This window comes from Neovison vison, chromosome X (assembly GCF_020171115.1).
Source record: "Neovison vison isolate M4711 chromosome X, ASM_NN_V1, whole genome shotgun sequence".
In the NCBI taxonomy this organism is placed as follows: domain Eukaryota; kingdom Metazoa; phylum Chordata; class Mammalia; order Carnivora; family Mustelidae; genus Neogale; species Neogale vison.
In genome coordinates this window covers 76,884,322-76,899,238 of record NC_058105.1, presented here as the reverse complement: position 1 = coordinate 76,899,238, position 14,917 = coordinate 76,884,322, and the positions used below count along the sequence as shown (strand labels likewise).

General features: G+C 38.6%; 1 pseudogene; it reads right to left on the bottom strand.

The window, feature by feature from the left end:
• Window positions 1–237: 237 nt before the first annotated feature.
• Window positions 238–727, bottom strand: LOC122897172 (annotated as a pseudogene).
• Window positions 728–14,917: the final 14,190 nt, after the last annotated feature.

Genomic DNA, 14,917 nt, shown 5'->3' with positions numbered 1-14,917 from the left:
TTTTCATGTGTCTGTTAGCCATTTGTATGTATCCTTTGGAGAAGTGTCTGTTTATGCCTTCTACCCATTGTTTGATATGATTATCTGTTTTTTGTGTGTTGAGTTTGAGGAGTTCTTTTTTTAATATAAATTAAGGGTTTATTACAAAATGTAAAGTGTTAGTTTAATGACTCATTGTCAGTGATTCAAAAAAACAAGGCCATGAGCCCTGGGTGTGACTGGGGGCAAAGGCCAGGCTCAGGAGTGGGCTGACAGGCACTGGTTCACAACCTCCAGCAGGTGGGTATTCTCTAGAGCAGCTGCTACCCATTCCTTATCTGCAAGCTGCTTGTTCACTGCATGCTCCAAGGCATGAGTTCCTGGTGTAGTGTGCACATCCATCTTGAAACGCTGGGGAAGGGATCAAAGAAGCTTGACTTTGATGGACAGGCCAATAAGAGTGGCCATGCTGCAGTGTGGAACAGTGGGTGTGAAGGCCACAGCCACCGTACTCTCAGGGTTGCTCACCTGAACCCGGACTTGCTCCACTACGTTCAATTCTTCCAGTGTCAGTGGATGCTCCAGATCATTGATGGAGCAAATCAGTGAAGATCTCACTCACATTGATGCTGTCTGGAACCTGCTCGTCCTCCTCAGCAGTGGTCACCGGTAGCCCCCCAGAGTGATCCTAGATGAGCAGGTTAGCGTTCTCCAGGAGGCTGCCCCCCACCCTACTGCCACACACCATCGTGAAACCGCAGCCCGCCGCCCGAGTTTGAGGAGTTCTTTATAGATCTTGGATGTCAGCCCTTTGTCTGTAGTGTCATTTGCATGTCTTCTCCCATTCCGTACGTTGCCTCTTTGTTTTTTTGGTTTTGGGTTTTTGTTTGTTTGTTTTTGTTTTTGTTTTGTTTTGTTTTGTTTGGCTGTTTCCTTTGCAGTGAAGAAGTTTGATCTTGATGAAGTCCCAAAAGTTCATTTTCACTTTTCTTTCCCTTGCCTTTGGAGATGTGCATTGAAAGAAGTTGCTGTGGATGATGTCGAGGCAGTTACTGCCTATGTTCTCTTCTAGGATTTTTGATGGATTCCTGTCTCACACTGAGGTCTTTCAACCATTTTGAGTTTATCATTGTGTATGGTGTAAGAGAATGGACAAGTTTCATTCTTCTGTATATAGCTCTCCAATTTTTCTAAGAGCAGTTTTTGTAGAAATTATCTTTTTTCCACAGGATTTTGTTGTTCTTATTAAATATTATTTGACCGTAGAGTTGAGGTCCATATCTGGGCCATCTACTCTGTTCCATTGGTCTATCTGTCTGTTTTTGTGCCTGTACCATGCCATCTTGGTGGTCACAGCTTTGTAATAAAGCTTGAAATCAGGCAACGTGATGTCCCCAGCTTTGTTTTTCTTTTTCAACATTTCCTTAGTGATTCCATACAGATTTTAATATTGTTTGTTCCAGCACTTTGAAAAATGCCATTGGTATTTTGATCAGGATGGCATTGAAAGTATAGATTGTTCTGGGCAGCAAAGACATTTTAACAATGTTTATTCTTCTGATCCATAAGCCTGGTATGTTTTTCCATCATTTTGTGTCATCTTCAATTTCGTTAGTGAGTGTTCTGTTTTCCCTTGAGTATAGATCTTTAACCTTTTTGGTTAGGTTTATTCCAAGGTATCTTACAAATTTTGGTGCCATTGTAAGTGGAACTAATTCTCTAATTTCCCTTTCTACAGTTTCATTATTAGTGTATAAGAAAGCAACTGATTTCTGTGCATTGATTTTGTATCCTGCCACATTACTGAACTGCTGTGTGAGTTCTAGTAATTTGGGGATGGAGGCTTTTGGCTTTTCCACATAAAGTATAATGTCATCTGTGAAGAGAGAATGTTTTACTTCTTCTTTGCCAATTTGAATACCTTTTATTTCTCTTTGTCTTCTGACTGCTGTTGGTAGGACTTCTAGTACTATGTTGAACAACAGTGGTGATAGTGGGCATCCTTGTCATGTTCCTGATCTCACTGGGAAGGCTTCTTGTCAGCTTTTCTCCATTGAGAATGATATTTGTTGTGGGCTTTTCATAGATGGTTTTTATGAAGTTGAGGAATATTCCCTCTGTCCCTAAACTGTGAAGAGTTTTAGTCAGGAATAGATGTTGTATCTTGTCAAATGCTTTTTCTGCATCAGTTGAGAGGACCATGTGTTTCTTCTCTCTTCTCATATTGATTTGTGCTATCACATTGATTTGCAAATATTGAACCACCCTTACATGCCAGGGATAAATTCCACCTTGTCATGGTGGATAATCTTTGTAATGTACAGTTGGATCCTATTAGCTAGGATCTTGTTGAGAATCTTGGCATTCATATTCATCAGGAATATTGGTTTCAAATTCTCCTTTTTGAGGGGGTCTTTGCCTGGTTTGAGGGTCAGGGTAATGCTGGCTTCATAGAAAGAGTCTGGAAGTTTTCCTTCTGTTTCTACTTTTGAAACAGCTTCAGAAGAATAGGTAGTATTTCTTGTTTGAATGTTTGGTAGAATTCCCAAGGGAATCCATCAGGTCCTGGACTCTTGTTTTATTGGAAGGTTTTTGATCACTGCTTCAATATCATTACTAGATATTGGTCTATTCAAGTTGTCAATTTCTTCCTGTTTCAGTCTTGGAAGTTTATAGGTTTCCAGGAATGCATCCATTTCTTCTTGGTTGCTTAACTTATTAGCATATAGCTGTTGATAATAATTTCCGATGATTGTTTCTATTTTCTTGGTGTTAGTCATGATCTCTCCCCTTCCATTAATAATTTTATTAATTTGAGTTCTTTCTTTCTTTTAGATTAGTTTGACCAGTGGTTTATCCATCTTATTAATTCTTTCAAGTAGGCAGCTTCTAGTTTCATTATTATAATTGTTTTATATTAATATATAAATATATATAATAAATAATTTATATTTATATTAATATATATTAAATAAATAATGATTATTATTATCATCATTATTATTATGTGTTGTATTGTATCTCTGGTTTCTAACTCATTGATCTCTGCTCTAATCTTAATTATTTCCCTTCTTGTACATGGGTTGGCTTAATTTGTTCTTCAAGGAGTTCTTTAAGGAGTAAAGAGAGTTTGTGTATTCCAGATTTTTCTATTTATTTATTTATTTATTTTGGAGTGAGGCTTGGATGGGTATGTATTTCCCCCTTAGGATGACTTTGTTGTATATCATGGGTTTTGGACCAATGTGTTTTTATTCTCATTGGTTTCCATGAATTGCTAAGTTCTTCTTTGATTTCTTGATTGATCCAAACATTCTTGAGCAGGATGGTCTTTAGCTGCTGAGTTTGAGTTCCTACCAAACTTTTTCTTGTGGTTGACTTCCACTTTAAAGCATTGTGATTTGAGAATATGCAGGGAATAATCTCAATTTTTTGATATTGGTTGAGCCCTGATTTTTGAACCAGTATATGGTCTATTCTGGAGAAAGTTTCACATGCACTCATCAAGAATAAGTATTCTGTTGTTTTAGGGTGGAATGTTCTCTATACATCTGTGAAGTCCATCTGGTCCAAAGTGTCATTTAAAGCTCTAGTTTCTTTATTGATTTTCTGCTTGGATGATCTGTCTGTTACTGAGAGTGGCATGTTAGATCACCTACAATTAACCTGTTCATATCAATATGACTCCTTATATTGATTAACAGTTAGCTTCTGTAGTTGGCTGCTCCCATACAGGGGGCATAGATATTTATAATTGTTAGATCTTCTTGGTGGATAGACTATTTTTTTTACTGGCCAGCATGGTTTATTATGGGAAGGGCACACCCACTTCCAGCCTTACCAATGACAGGGGCTTCTGGAATGTATGACAGTAGAAAAGTCAGTCCCAGGGAAAGGGGGCAGTTGGATAGACCCTATAAGAATGATGTAATGCCCTTCTGTATCTCTGACTACAGACTTTAGCTTAAAATCTAATTTATCTGATCTGAGAATCACTACCTCAGGTTTCTTTTGAGGCCTATTGGCATGAAAGAACCAAGATGCCCTTCAACGGACAAATGGATAAGGAAGATGTGGTCCATATACACTATGGAGTATTATGCCTCTATCAGAAAGGACGAATACCCAACTTTTGTAGCAACATGGACAGGACTGGAAGAGATTATGCTGAGTGAAATCAGTCAAGCAGAGAGAGTCAATTATCACATGGTTTCACTTATCTGTGGAGCATAACAAATAGCATGGAGGACATGGGGAGATAGAAAGGAGAAGGGAGTTGGGGGAAATTGGAAGTGGAGGTGAACCATGAGAGACTATGGACTCTGAAAACAATCTGAGGGTTTTGAAGGGGCGGGGGGTGGGAGGTCTGGGTACCAGGTAGTGGGTATTATAGAGGGCACAGATTGCATGGAGCACTGGGTGTGGTGCAAAAATAATGAATACTGTTATGCTGAAAATAAAAAAAACAAAAAAAGAAAGATTTAACTCACAAAATCCAGGAATCATAAACAACTATCACTTACTGGGGGATATATATATATATACCTATAACATATATATAACATATATATGATATATATATGTATATATAGGTATATATATAATTATACAATAAATTAATATATAATAAAAATTATATGTTAGATTAATCACGCTTATGTTTCAGACAAGAGGAGATGAAAGGAGTCAAATCCAAAAAAAAAAAAAAAAAAGAAAACCATGGGACCAAAATGGCATCAATTACATTAAAGCCCCAAGTAAGTAATAAACCTTAAGATTTAATACCTAACTAAACCTCAGTTCCAACCCCCTAGAAATTTAATCTTTAACCCATTAACACAGGAATTTCCTGATTAGCACTAGGAAATTTACTGATAGGTCCCCTTATGTTTCCATGAGCAGGGCCACCTTGCCTAGAGCAAATTGCGATATCTTTGCTAACAGTTTTCTTTTTCCCATTTTCTCTCTATCATTAAAAAAATTCCTTTTTTGTAGTCTTTTGGAACTTCCCTCTACTTGCTTAGATGGGATGTTGCCCAATTCATGAATTGGTTAATAAGGACAATTAAATTTTTTTAAATATACTAATGGAATTTTTGTTATTTAACAGTTGAAATGATTGAATTTTTCAAAAATATCAGTATCAGGGGAGCTTGGGTGACTCAGTGGGTTAAAGTCTCTGCCTTTTGCTCAGGTCATGATCCTAGGGTCCTGGGATAGAGCCTCAAATTGGGCTCTCTGCTCAGCAGGGAGCCTGCTTCCCTTCCTCTCCCTCTGCCTGCCTCTCTGCCTACTTGTGATCTCTGCCAAATAAATAAATAAAATGTTTTTAAAAATAAATAAGAACATATCTGTATCAGTGTATAATAAAGTCTTCAGTATAATAGTGAGGTGTTTTGAATATCAAAATAATATAAATTTGTTCAATGTAGTCATAAATAGCTGAAACACTTTTTAATATAAATAAAAAGTACTTTAAAATAATAGAATAACCATTTATAATCTACTTATAAAAAAGATGTGTATGTATATATATATACACACCTTTTGGGGCAATACCAGGAGCTTAATATTTGTTTTCTCCTGATATTGTGGTTTTACAGTTTTATGGGGACCCTGTGGTGGTTGTCTTCTTGTTCTTTTGGTTTGGCTTCTGGGAGAGGGGCCTGCTGCATTGTTTTTCAGTCAGTCATGCCTGGGCTGAGTTGCCCTACCCCCTATAACAGGGGGCTGGGCTCTGTGGCAACCGGTTTTTCAGGATTTTGTTCTCTGGAGGTTTTTGTTCTTTGGCACCTTTTTGGACGGTCAGTAAACTGTCTGCACCCAGACCTCCGCCTCAAAGAAAAGCCATAATCTGCTCCCCTCTGAATAGTCCAGAACACACAGAGTCCTCCTCTGAAAACTCTGTTGAACACTGCAACCTCCCAAAGATGGTGTGCACCCTCAGCCACCATCTCATTGGTTGCCTAAGGACCCCGGTTGTCTCTTTATCTCCATGATACCAAAACCAGGAGTAATACTGGTTCTGGGTAGCAGTGGAGGCAGCAGAGGCAGCTATTATGGCCACAGACCCAGGGACCAACAACTGGAGCCTGTGCTGGGCCCTCTCAGGCATGGGCAGGCGCTGGTTGTGGCCATCCTGAGACCGTGCTCTTAAGTCTGCGCCTGCAACAGCCCAATCCCAACAATTGTCCCTTATGTCCCTTTGTGCTTTTATCCAGTCTCCAAGTTAATGCTGGTCCCCAAGCACAGGGCACTTTCGTATTGGGGTATTACTTTCTGAGGGTCACTTCTGGTAGCTCCCTCCCCCTTCTGTTTATCTTCCTATATTAGTCCATGCACTCCCAACTCTGTACCTCTCCACTGATGATCTTCTGCCCCCATTGAGATCCAGAAGTGCATAATCTTATATCTCAGGATGATTTCATGGGTGTTCAAAGTGCTCTGGTAGATATTTAGCTCAATGGGGAATGGTTGAAATAGGGTCTCCTACTCCTCAACCATCTTGTCCCTCCTTCCTCGAGAAAATCATATAATTCTTGTTCTTTCTTCTATGACTGTGATGTATCATGTTGATTGATTTGCAAATGCTGAACCACCCTTGCACTACAGGAATAAATTCCAGGTGGTTCTAGTGAATAATCCTTTTTTAAAAAAAAAGATTTTATTTATTTATTTGACAGACAGAGATCACAAGTAGGCAGAGAGGCAGGCAGAGAGAGAGTAGGAAGGAAGCAGGCTCCCTGCTGTTAGAGAGCCCGATGCGGGGCTTGATCTCAGGACCCTGGGATCATGAACTGACCCGAAGGCAGAGGCTTTAATCCACTGAGCCACCCAGGCACCCCAGTGAATAATCCTTTTAATGTACTGTTGGTTCCTATTGTCTAGGACCTTGGGGAGAATTTTGGCATCCGTGTTCATCAAAGATATTGGTCTGTAATTCTTCTTTTTAAATTTTTTTGTTTTATTATGTTAGTCACCATACAGTACGTCATTAGTTGTTTTGTTTAGTTTAGTTTTGTTTTTTTAATTTCCTTTCAGTATTCCAGAATTCATTGTTTAGGCATCACTCCCAGTGCTCCATGAAATATGTGCCCTCCATAATACCCAACACCAGACTCCCCCAACCTCCACCCCCCTCACCTCCAAAACCCTGTTTGTTTCTCAGAGTCCATGGTCTCTCACGGTTCATTTGTCCCTCCAGTTTCCCCCAATTCACTTCTCCTCTCCATCTTTCCATGTCCTCTGTGTTATTCCTTATGCCTCACAAATAAGTGAAACCATATGATAATTGACTCTCTCTGCTTGACTTATTTCACTCAGCATAATCTCTTTCAGTCCCGTCCATGTTGAAACAAAAGTTATGTATTCATCCTTTCTGATGGAGGCATAATGTTCCATTATATATATGGACTGTATCCTCTTTATCCATTTGTCTGTTGAAGGGCATCTTGGTTCTTTCCACAGTTTGGCGACTGTGGCCATTGCTGCTATGAATATTGGGGTACAGATGGCCCTTCTTTTCACTACATCTGTATCCTTGGGGTAAATAGAGCATATTTACACATCATAGTGTATTATAGTATTTGCCCTATAGTATTTATAGTATATTATAGTATTTATACTACCCAGTAGTGCAACTGAAGGGTCATAGGGTAGCCTCTATTTTTAATTTTTTAAAGAATCTACACACTGTTTCCCAAAGTGGCTGCACCAACTTGCATTCCCACCAACAATGTAAGAAGTTTCCCCTTTCTCCACATCCTCTCCAACACATGCTGTTTACTATCTTGTTAATTTTGGCCATTCTAATTTATGTAAGGTGGTATCTCAATGTGGTTTTGATTTGAATCTCCCTGATGGCTAGTGATGATGAACATTTTTTTCATGTGTCTGTTAGCTATTTGTGTCGCCACTTTGCAGAAGTGTCTGTTCATGTCTTCTGCCCATTGTGTGACATGATTATCTGTTTTGTGTGTGTTGAGTTTGAGGAATTCTTTATAGCTCTTGGATATCAGCCCTTTGTCTGTATTGTCATTTGTGAATATCTTCTCCCATTCCTTGGATTGCCTCTTTGTTTTGTTGACTGTTTCCTTTGCTGTGCAGAAGCTTTTGATCTTGATGAAGTCCCAAAAGTTCATTTTTGCTTTTGTTTCCTTTGCCTTTGGAGACATACCTTTTTTTTAAGATTTTATTTATTTGACAGAGAGAGATCACAAGTATGCAAAGAGGCAAGCAGAGAGAGAGAGAGAGGGAGAGAGGGAGAAGGAAGCAGGCTCCCTGCCTAGCAGAGAGCCCAATGTGGGACTCGATCCCAGGACCCTGAGATCATGACCTGAGCTGAAGGCTTAACCCACTGAGCCACCCAGGCAACCCTGGAGACATGTCTTGAAAAAAGTTGCTGTGACTGATGTCAAAGAGGTTACTGCCTATGTTCTCTAGGATTCTGATGGATTTCTGCCTCACCTTGAGGTCTTTTATCCATTTCGAGTTTATCTTTGTGTATGGTGTAACAGAATGGTTAAGTTTCATTCTTCTACACATAGCTGTCCAATGTTCCCAGCACCATTTATTGAAGAGACTCTCTTTTCCACAAGATATTTTTTCCTGCTTTGTCAAAGATTATTTGACCATAAAGTTGAGCATCTATATCTGGGATCTCTACTCTGTTCCACTGTTCTATGTGTCTGTTTTTGTGCCAGTACCATGCTGTCTTAGTGATCACAGCTTTGTAGTTTGGTATTGGTTGAGCCCTGATTTGTGACCCAATATGGGATCTATTCTGGAGAATGTTCCATGTGCTCTTGAGAAAAATATGTATTCTGTAGTTTTAGGATGGCATGTTCTGTATATAACTATGAGGTCGATCTCTTCCAGTGTGTCATTCAAAACCCTTGTTTTTCTTGTTGATTTTGTGCTGAGATGATCTGTCCATTGTTGTGAGTGGGGTATTGAAGACCCCGACTATTATTGCTTTATTATCAATGTTTCTTTACTTTGGGTGTTAATTGGTTGATATAATTGGCTGTTCCCACATTGGAAGCATAGATATTTACGATTGTTCGGTCTTCTGGTTAGGTAAACTCTTTGAGTATGGTACAGTGTCTCTCTATATCTCTTAGTACAGTTTTTGGTTTAAAAATCCAATTTGTCTGATAAAAGGATTGCTACCCCAGATCTCTCTCTCTCTCTCTTTTTTTTTTACTAGTATAATTTTTATTTTTATTATTTGTTTTTATTTTTTTATTTCTTTTCTGTGTAACAGTATTCATTGTTTTTGCACCACACCCAGTGCTCCATGCAATCCGTTCCCTTTCTAATACCCACCACCTGGTTCCCCCAACCTCCCACCCTCTGCTCCTTCAAAACCCTGATTGTTTTTCAGAGTCCATAGTCTTTCATGGTTCACCTCCCCTTCCAATTTCCCTCAACTCCCTTCTCCTCTCCATCTCCCCTTGTCCTCTATAGCTATTTGTTATGCTACACAAATAAGTGAAACCATATGATAACTGACTCTCTCTGCTTGACTTATTTCACTCAGCATAATCTCCTCCAGTCCCGTCCATGTTGCTACAAAAGTTGGATATTCATCCTTTCTGATGGAGGCATATATACCCAAGCTCTCTTTTGAGGTCAGTTGTCATGATAAATGGTTTGCCATCCCCTCACCTTCAATCTGGTGGTGTCCTTAGTTTCAAAATGGGTCTCTTTTAGACAGCATATGGAAAGGTCTTGCTATTTATTTATTTTTTATTTATTATTTAATTTCAGCATAACAGTATTCATTATTTTTGCACCACACCCAGTGCTCCATGCAATCCATGCCCTCTATAATACCCACCACCTGGTACCCCGACCTCCCACCTCCTGCCCCTTCAAAACCCTCAGATTGTTTTTCAGAGTCCATAGTCTTTCATGGTCTTGCTTTTTTTTTTATCCAATCTGATACCCTATATCTCTCAATTGGAGCATTTAGCTGATTTACATTCAGAGTAACTACTGAAAGACACTAATGTAGTGCCATTATATTGCCTAGAAAGTCCCTATTTCTGTAGATTGTCTCTTTTATTTTCTGGTCTATGTTACTATTGGTGTCTCTCTTCTCTTACTGGATCTCCTCCAATATTTCTTACATGGCTGGCTTAGTTGTCACATATTCTTTCAGTTACTGTTTATTTTGGAAGTTCTTTTTCTCTTCTTTCATTCTGAATGACAGCCTTGCTTGATAAAGTAATCTTGGCTGCATGTCCTTCTCATTTAATACCCTGAATATATCTTACTAGCCCTTTCTGGCCTGTCAAGTTCCTGTGGATAGGTTTGATGTTGTTATGATATTCCTTCCTTCAGATGTAAGGAATCTCCTTGCCCTAGTTGCTCTCAGGATAATTTCTTTGGCTCTAATGTTTGCAAACTTCACTATTTTCTGTTGGGGTATTGATCTGTTTTTTATTAATTTTGGGAGGGGTCCTCTCTGCCTTTTGAACATGAATGTTTGTTTCCTTTCCCAAGGGAAGGAAGGTTCTCAGCCATGATTTCCTCAAATATACCTTCCAACCCTCTCTCTCTCCACTCTTTCTTGGATCCCAGTGATTCTGACATTCACACTTTTTAAGGCATCATTAAATTTTCTATGTCTCTCTTCACGTTCAGTTGTTTTTCTCTCTTTTCCTCAACTTCCTTCCTTTCCCTCAGCCTGTGCTCTAGATCACTTATTCTCTCATCCACCTCATTGACCCTAGCTGTTAGAGCATAAAATTTAGACTGCATCTCACTGAAAGCATTTTTATGTTTGGCCTGATTAGATCTCATTTCCACCCATAGAGATTCTATATTGTCATGTAGGCTTTTTTCAAACCTAGCTATTAACTTTGTAATTGCTATCCTGAATTCTATCAGCAACATCTTGTTGTAAGTTCATCCTTCTAGTCATTCTTTCCAAGGAAGGAAGGGTGAGTGGACAAACAGAATCCAAAATATCAACCACAACCTAAGAAAACTGGACCCTAGAAACGTTATGAAGTAGTTGGAAGTCACCACAGAAAAGCAAACAAAGCCAAAATGAATGGAACAATAAAAAAGAGGTGGGGGGAGAGAGAGACTATAATCTCACAAAGTGGACAAAGCGGGGTGATCTACTTGTTTCTGATTGAATTTTGATCTGTGTTAGATGTTATTTGCCAAAATTGAAAAAGAAAATTATGTATATATTTAATATTGAATAGAGTGAAAAAAAAGACTAGAATGTGGCATAATCTATAAAATGTGGATGTGAAAAAAGGTTAAAGGATGACTTAAAAACATAAATTGGTAAAAGAAGAATCGAGTTGATATGGGAAAAAAGTAAAAAAAAAAAAAAAGAAAGAAAAAAGAAAAGAAAAGAAAAGGAAACACCTGGAGCTCAATATATTATTTTCCCCTAGTGCTTGAATTTTATAGTCCTATGGGATCTATAAGCTTGTAATTCATATGCTCTTCCCATCAGTCTTCTGAGGGGAGAGTCCTGCTCTTCTGTTTCTCAGATTTCTTTGTCTGGGCAGCAGTTCCCCACCCCTTGTCAGGGGAATGGGCTCAAAGTGAGCTGGTGGTGGTTTTTTTTTTTCCCCCTGGTGGCTTTCTGTGCCTCCTCAGTGGTTCAGAGCAAAAATGGCCATGCTCGAATCTCTGGCCCAGAGACTTAATATGGCAGTTCCCTTTCTTCAATAAATCATCTCTAGGTTAAACTCTTTCCACTTTTGTGTGCATGCACTAAACCCATAGACTCTCTCTCTTCACCCCCACTACATTTCTCCCAATGGGGTATCCCAGGGGCCCATAACTGACACTTTGCTTTGTGTCTTTTTGACTACAAGCAGTTGTGGGTTCGTGAGTATACCATGTTTTGCTGTTCCTAGGTCATGGTGAGTGCCATCCTACTGTCCTTTTCCGGGCCGCCTCTGCTCTGGGAGCTGTTACTCAATGTGAGAGCAACTATTTCATCTTTCCCAGGAGATGTTTAACAGCCTGTATGTTCCAGTCCTTTTCAGGTTGCTCAGGCAAAGAGTAATCTCTCTACCAGTCCACTCATGGTTTATGCAACCAGAGCTGAGAGTCCCTTCTGGGCTCACTGACCATAACAAATTTCCCTGCTCCACTGCTTGGGCATTCTATTAGATCAGGCACCCCCATTCTTTCTGTGTATCCTGGGATCCTGACACCACAATGGCCCATCCAGAATTCTGCAATTTTCATTCTCTGGACCCCTTTCAGAAAAGGATGTCTCTCACTGGAGAAGATTTCTAAGTGTTCTGATTTCACTTTCCGGTAGCTGGGTAATGGAGGCTCCCTCCTCCCTCCATTTATCTTCCAATATTTCCCCACAAATTCATGATTCTTCATCTTCTACCTTGCAAAAAGTTGTTATTCTTCTGCATTTCGAGTTCCAGATATATTTTCTTACATCTTAGGTTGAACTTGTGTGTATGTTCAGATTGGCTTTATATATATCCAGCTACATTCCAGGGACCAGATCAAATGAGGTCCCCTACTCTGCTGCCATCTTGCTTAGAATTAACCCCCATGACTTTCTTTTATTAACTTTTTTATAGCTTTCAGTGTGCAAATCGTTCACCTCTTGGGTTAAAATTCTCAGTATTTTATTAATTTTGATGCTTTTGAAAGTGAATTTTTAAAATTTCTTTTCCAGATAGTTTATTGTTAGATTCCAGAAACAACTAACTTTTTATGCTTATTCTGTATCCTGCACCTTTGCCAAATTTGTTTATCTGTTCTAATAAAATCTTTAGGATTTTCTACATATAAGAGTATGTCACCTTCACTGGAAGAGATTATGGTGAGTGAAATAATTCAAGCAGAGAGAGTCAATTGGTTTCACTTATTTGTGGAGCATAACAAATATCATGGAGGACAAGGGGTGTTCGAGAGGAGAAGGGAGTTGGGGTAAATTGGAGGGGAGGTGAATCATGAGAGACTATGGACTCTGAAAAACAATCTGAGGGGTTTGAAGTGGTGGGGGGTGGGAGGTTGGGGTACCAGGTGGTGGGTATTATAGAGGGCACAGATTGCATGGAGTACTGGGTGTGGTGAAAAAATAATGAATACTCTTATACTGAAAATAAATAAATTAATTAAAAAAAGAATATGTCACCTTCAAACAGAGACAATCTTATTTCATTATTTCCTATTAGCATGTCTTTTATTTCTAATTGATCTGGCTAAGATTTTTCACTGCTGTGTCGAAGAAATGTGGTGAGGGTGGGCATTCTTGTATTGTTTCTGATCCTAGCCCCCAAAACCCGAAATATTTGAATATGATGTTACCTGTACTCTTATCATATATGGTCTCTACTATGTTGAGGTACATTTTATTTATACCTAATTTGTCGAGAATTTTTTATTACAAAAGGATTTTGAATATTGTCAAATGTCTTTTCTATATCCACTGTGATGATCTGATTCTTCTCCTTCATTTTGTTAACTGGTATATCACGTTTATTGATTTGTATATGTTGAACCATCTTTTAATACTAGAGTTAAGTCCTATTTGATCTTAATGCATGGACTTTTAATGTGTTGTTGAATTCAGTTTGCTAAGATTTTGTTGAGGATTTTCATATATACATTCACCAGGTATTCTGGCCTGTAATTTTCTTTTCTTGTAACATCCTCATATGGCTTTTGTATCAGAGTAGTGCTGTGTTTATTAAGTGTACTTGTCAGTGTTCCATTTCATAGTCTTCTATTTTTTCAAAGAATTTGAGAAGGATTGATATTAATTCATTGGTAGAATTTACCAGTGAAGCTATTCCTGGGTTTTGGGAGATGTGTGATTGCTCATCCCGTCTCTTAGACTTACTCATCTGTTCAGACTTTGTTTCTTCATGACTCAGTCTTCAGAAGTTATATCTTTCTTGGAATTTATCCATTTTTACTACATTATACAATTTTTTGGAAGGCAATTCTTCATAGTAGTCTCCTATTATCTTTTTTTATTTATGTTGTATTGTTTGTAATATATTCTTTTATTTATTATTTCATTTAAATAAAGATTAAGGTCTCTCTTTTTTACCTAGTTAATCTAACTAAATGTTTGTCAATTTTATCTTTTTTAAAAAAATCCACAACTGAGTTTTCTTTTTACTGTTTTTTGTTTGTTTGTTTGTTTTACCATATTACCTTGATTCACCCAATCTGGTATAACATTCTCTGTCTTTTAAGTGAAGTGTTTAAACCAATAACATTGAAGGTCATTGATACTGGATTAATATCTTCCATATTTCTTTTTGTTTTGTTTTGTTTTGTTTTTTCCGAGTTTTCTTTTTTTTCCAATTTATTTATTTTCAGAAAAACAGTATTCATTATTTTTTTTACCACACCCAGTGCTCCATGCAAGCCGTGCCCTCTATAATACCCACCACCTGGTTCCCCCAACCTCCCACCCCCCGCCACTTCAAACCCCTCAGACTGTTTTTCAGAGTCCATAGTCTCTCATGGTTCACCTCCCCTTCCAATTTACCCAAATTCCCTACTCCTCTCTAACGCCCCTTGTCCTCCATGCTATTTGTTATGCTCCACAAATAAGTGAAACCATATGATAATTGACTCTCTCTGCTTGACTTATTTCACTCAGCATAATCTCTTCCAGTCCCGTCCATGTTGCTACAAAAGTTGGGTATTCATCCTTTCTGATGGAGGCATAATACTCCATAGTGTATATGGACCACATCTTCCTTATCCATTCATCCGTTGAAGGGCATCTTGGTTCTTTCCATAGTTTGGCGACTGTGGCCATTGCTGCTATAAACATTGGGGTACAGATGGCCCTTCTTTTCACGACATCTGTATCTTTGGGGTAAATACCCAGGAGTGCAATTGCAGGGTCATAGGGAAGCTCTATTTTTAATTTCTTGATGAATCTCCACACTGTTCTCCAAAGAGGCTG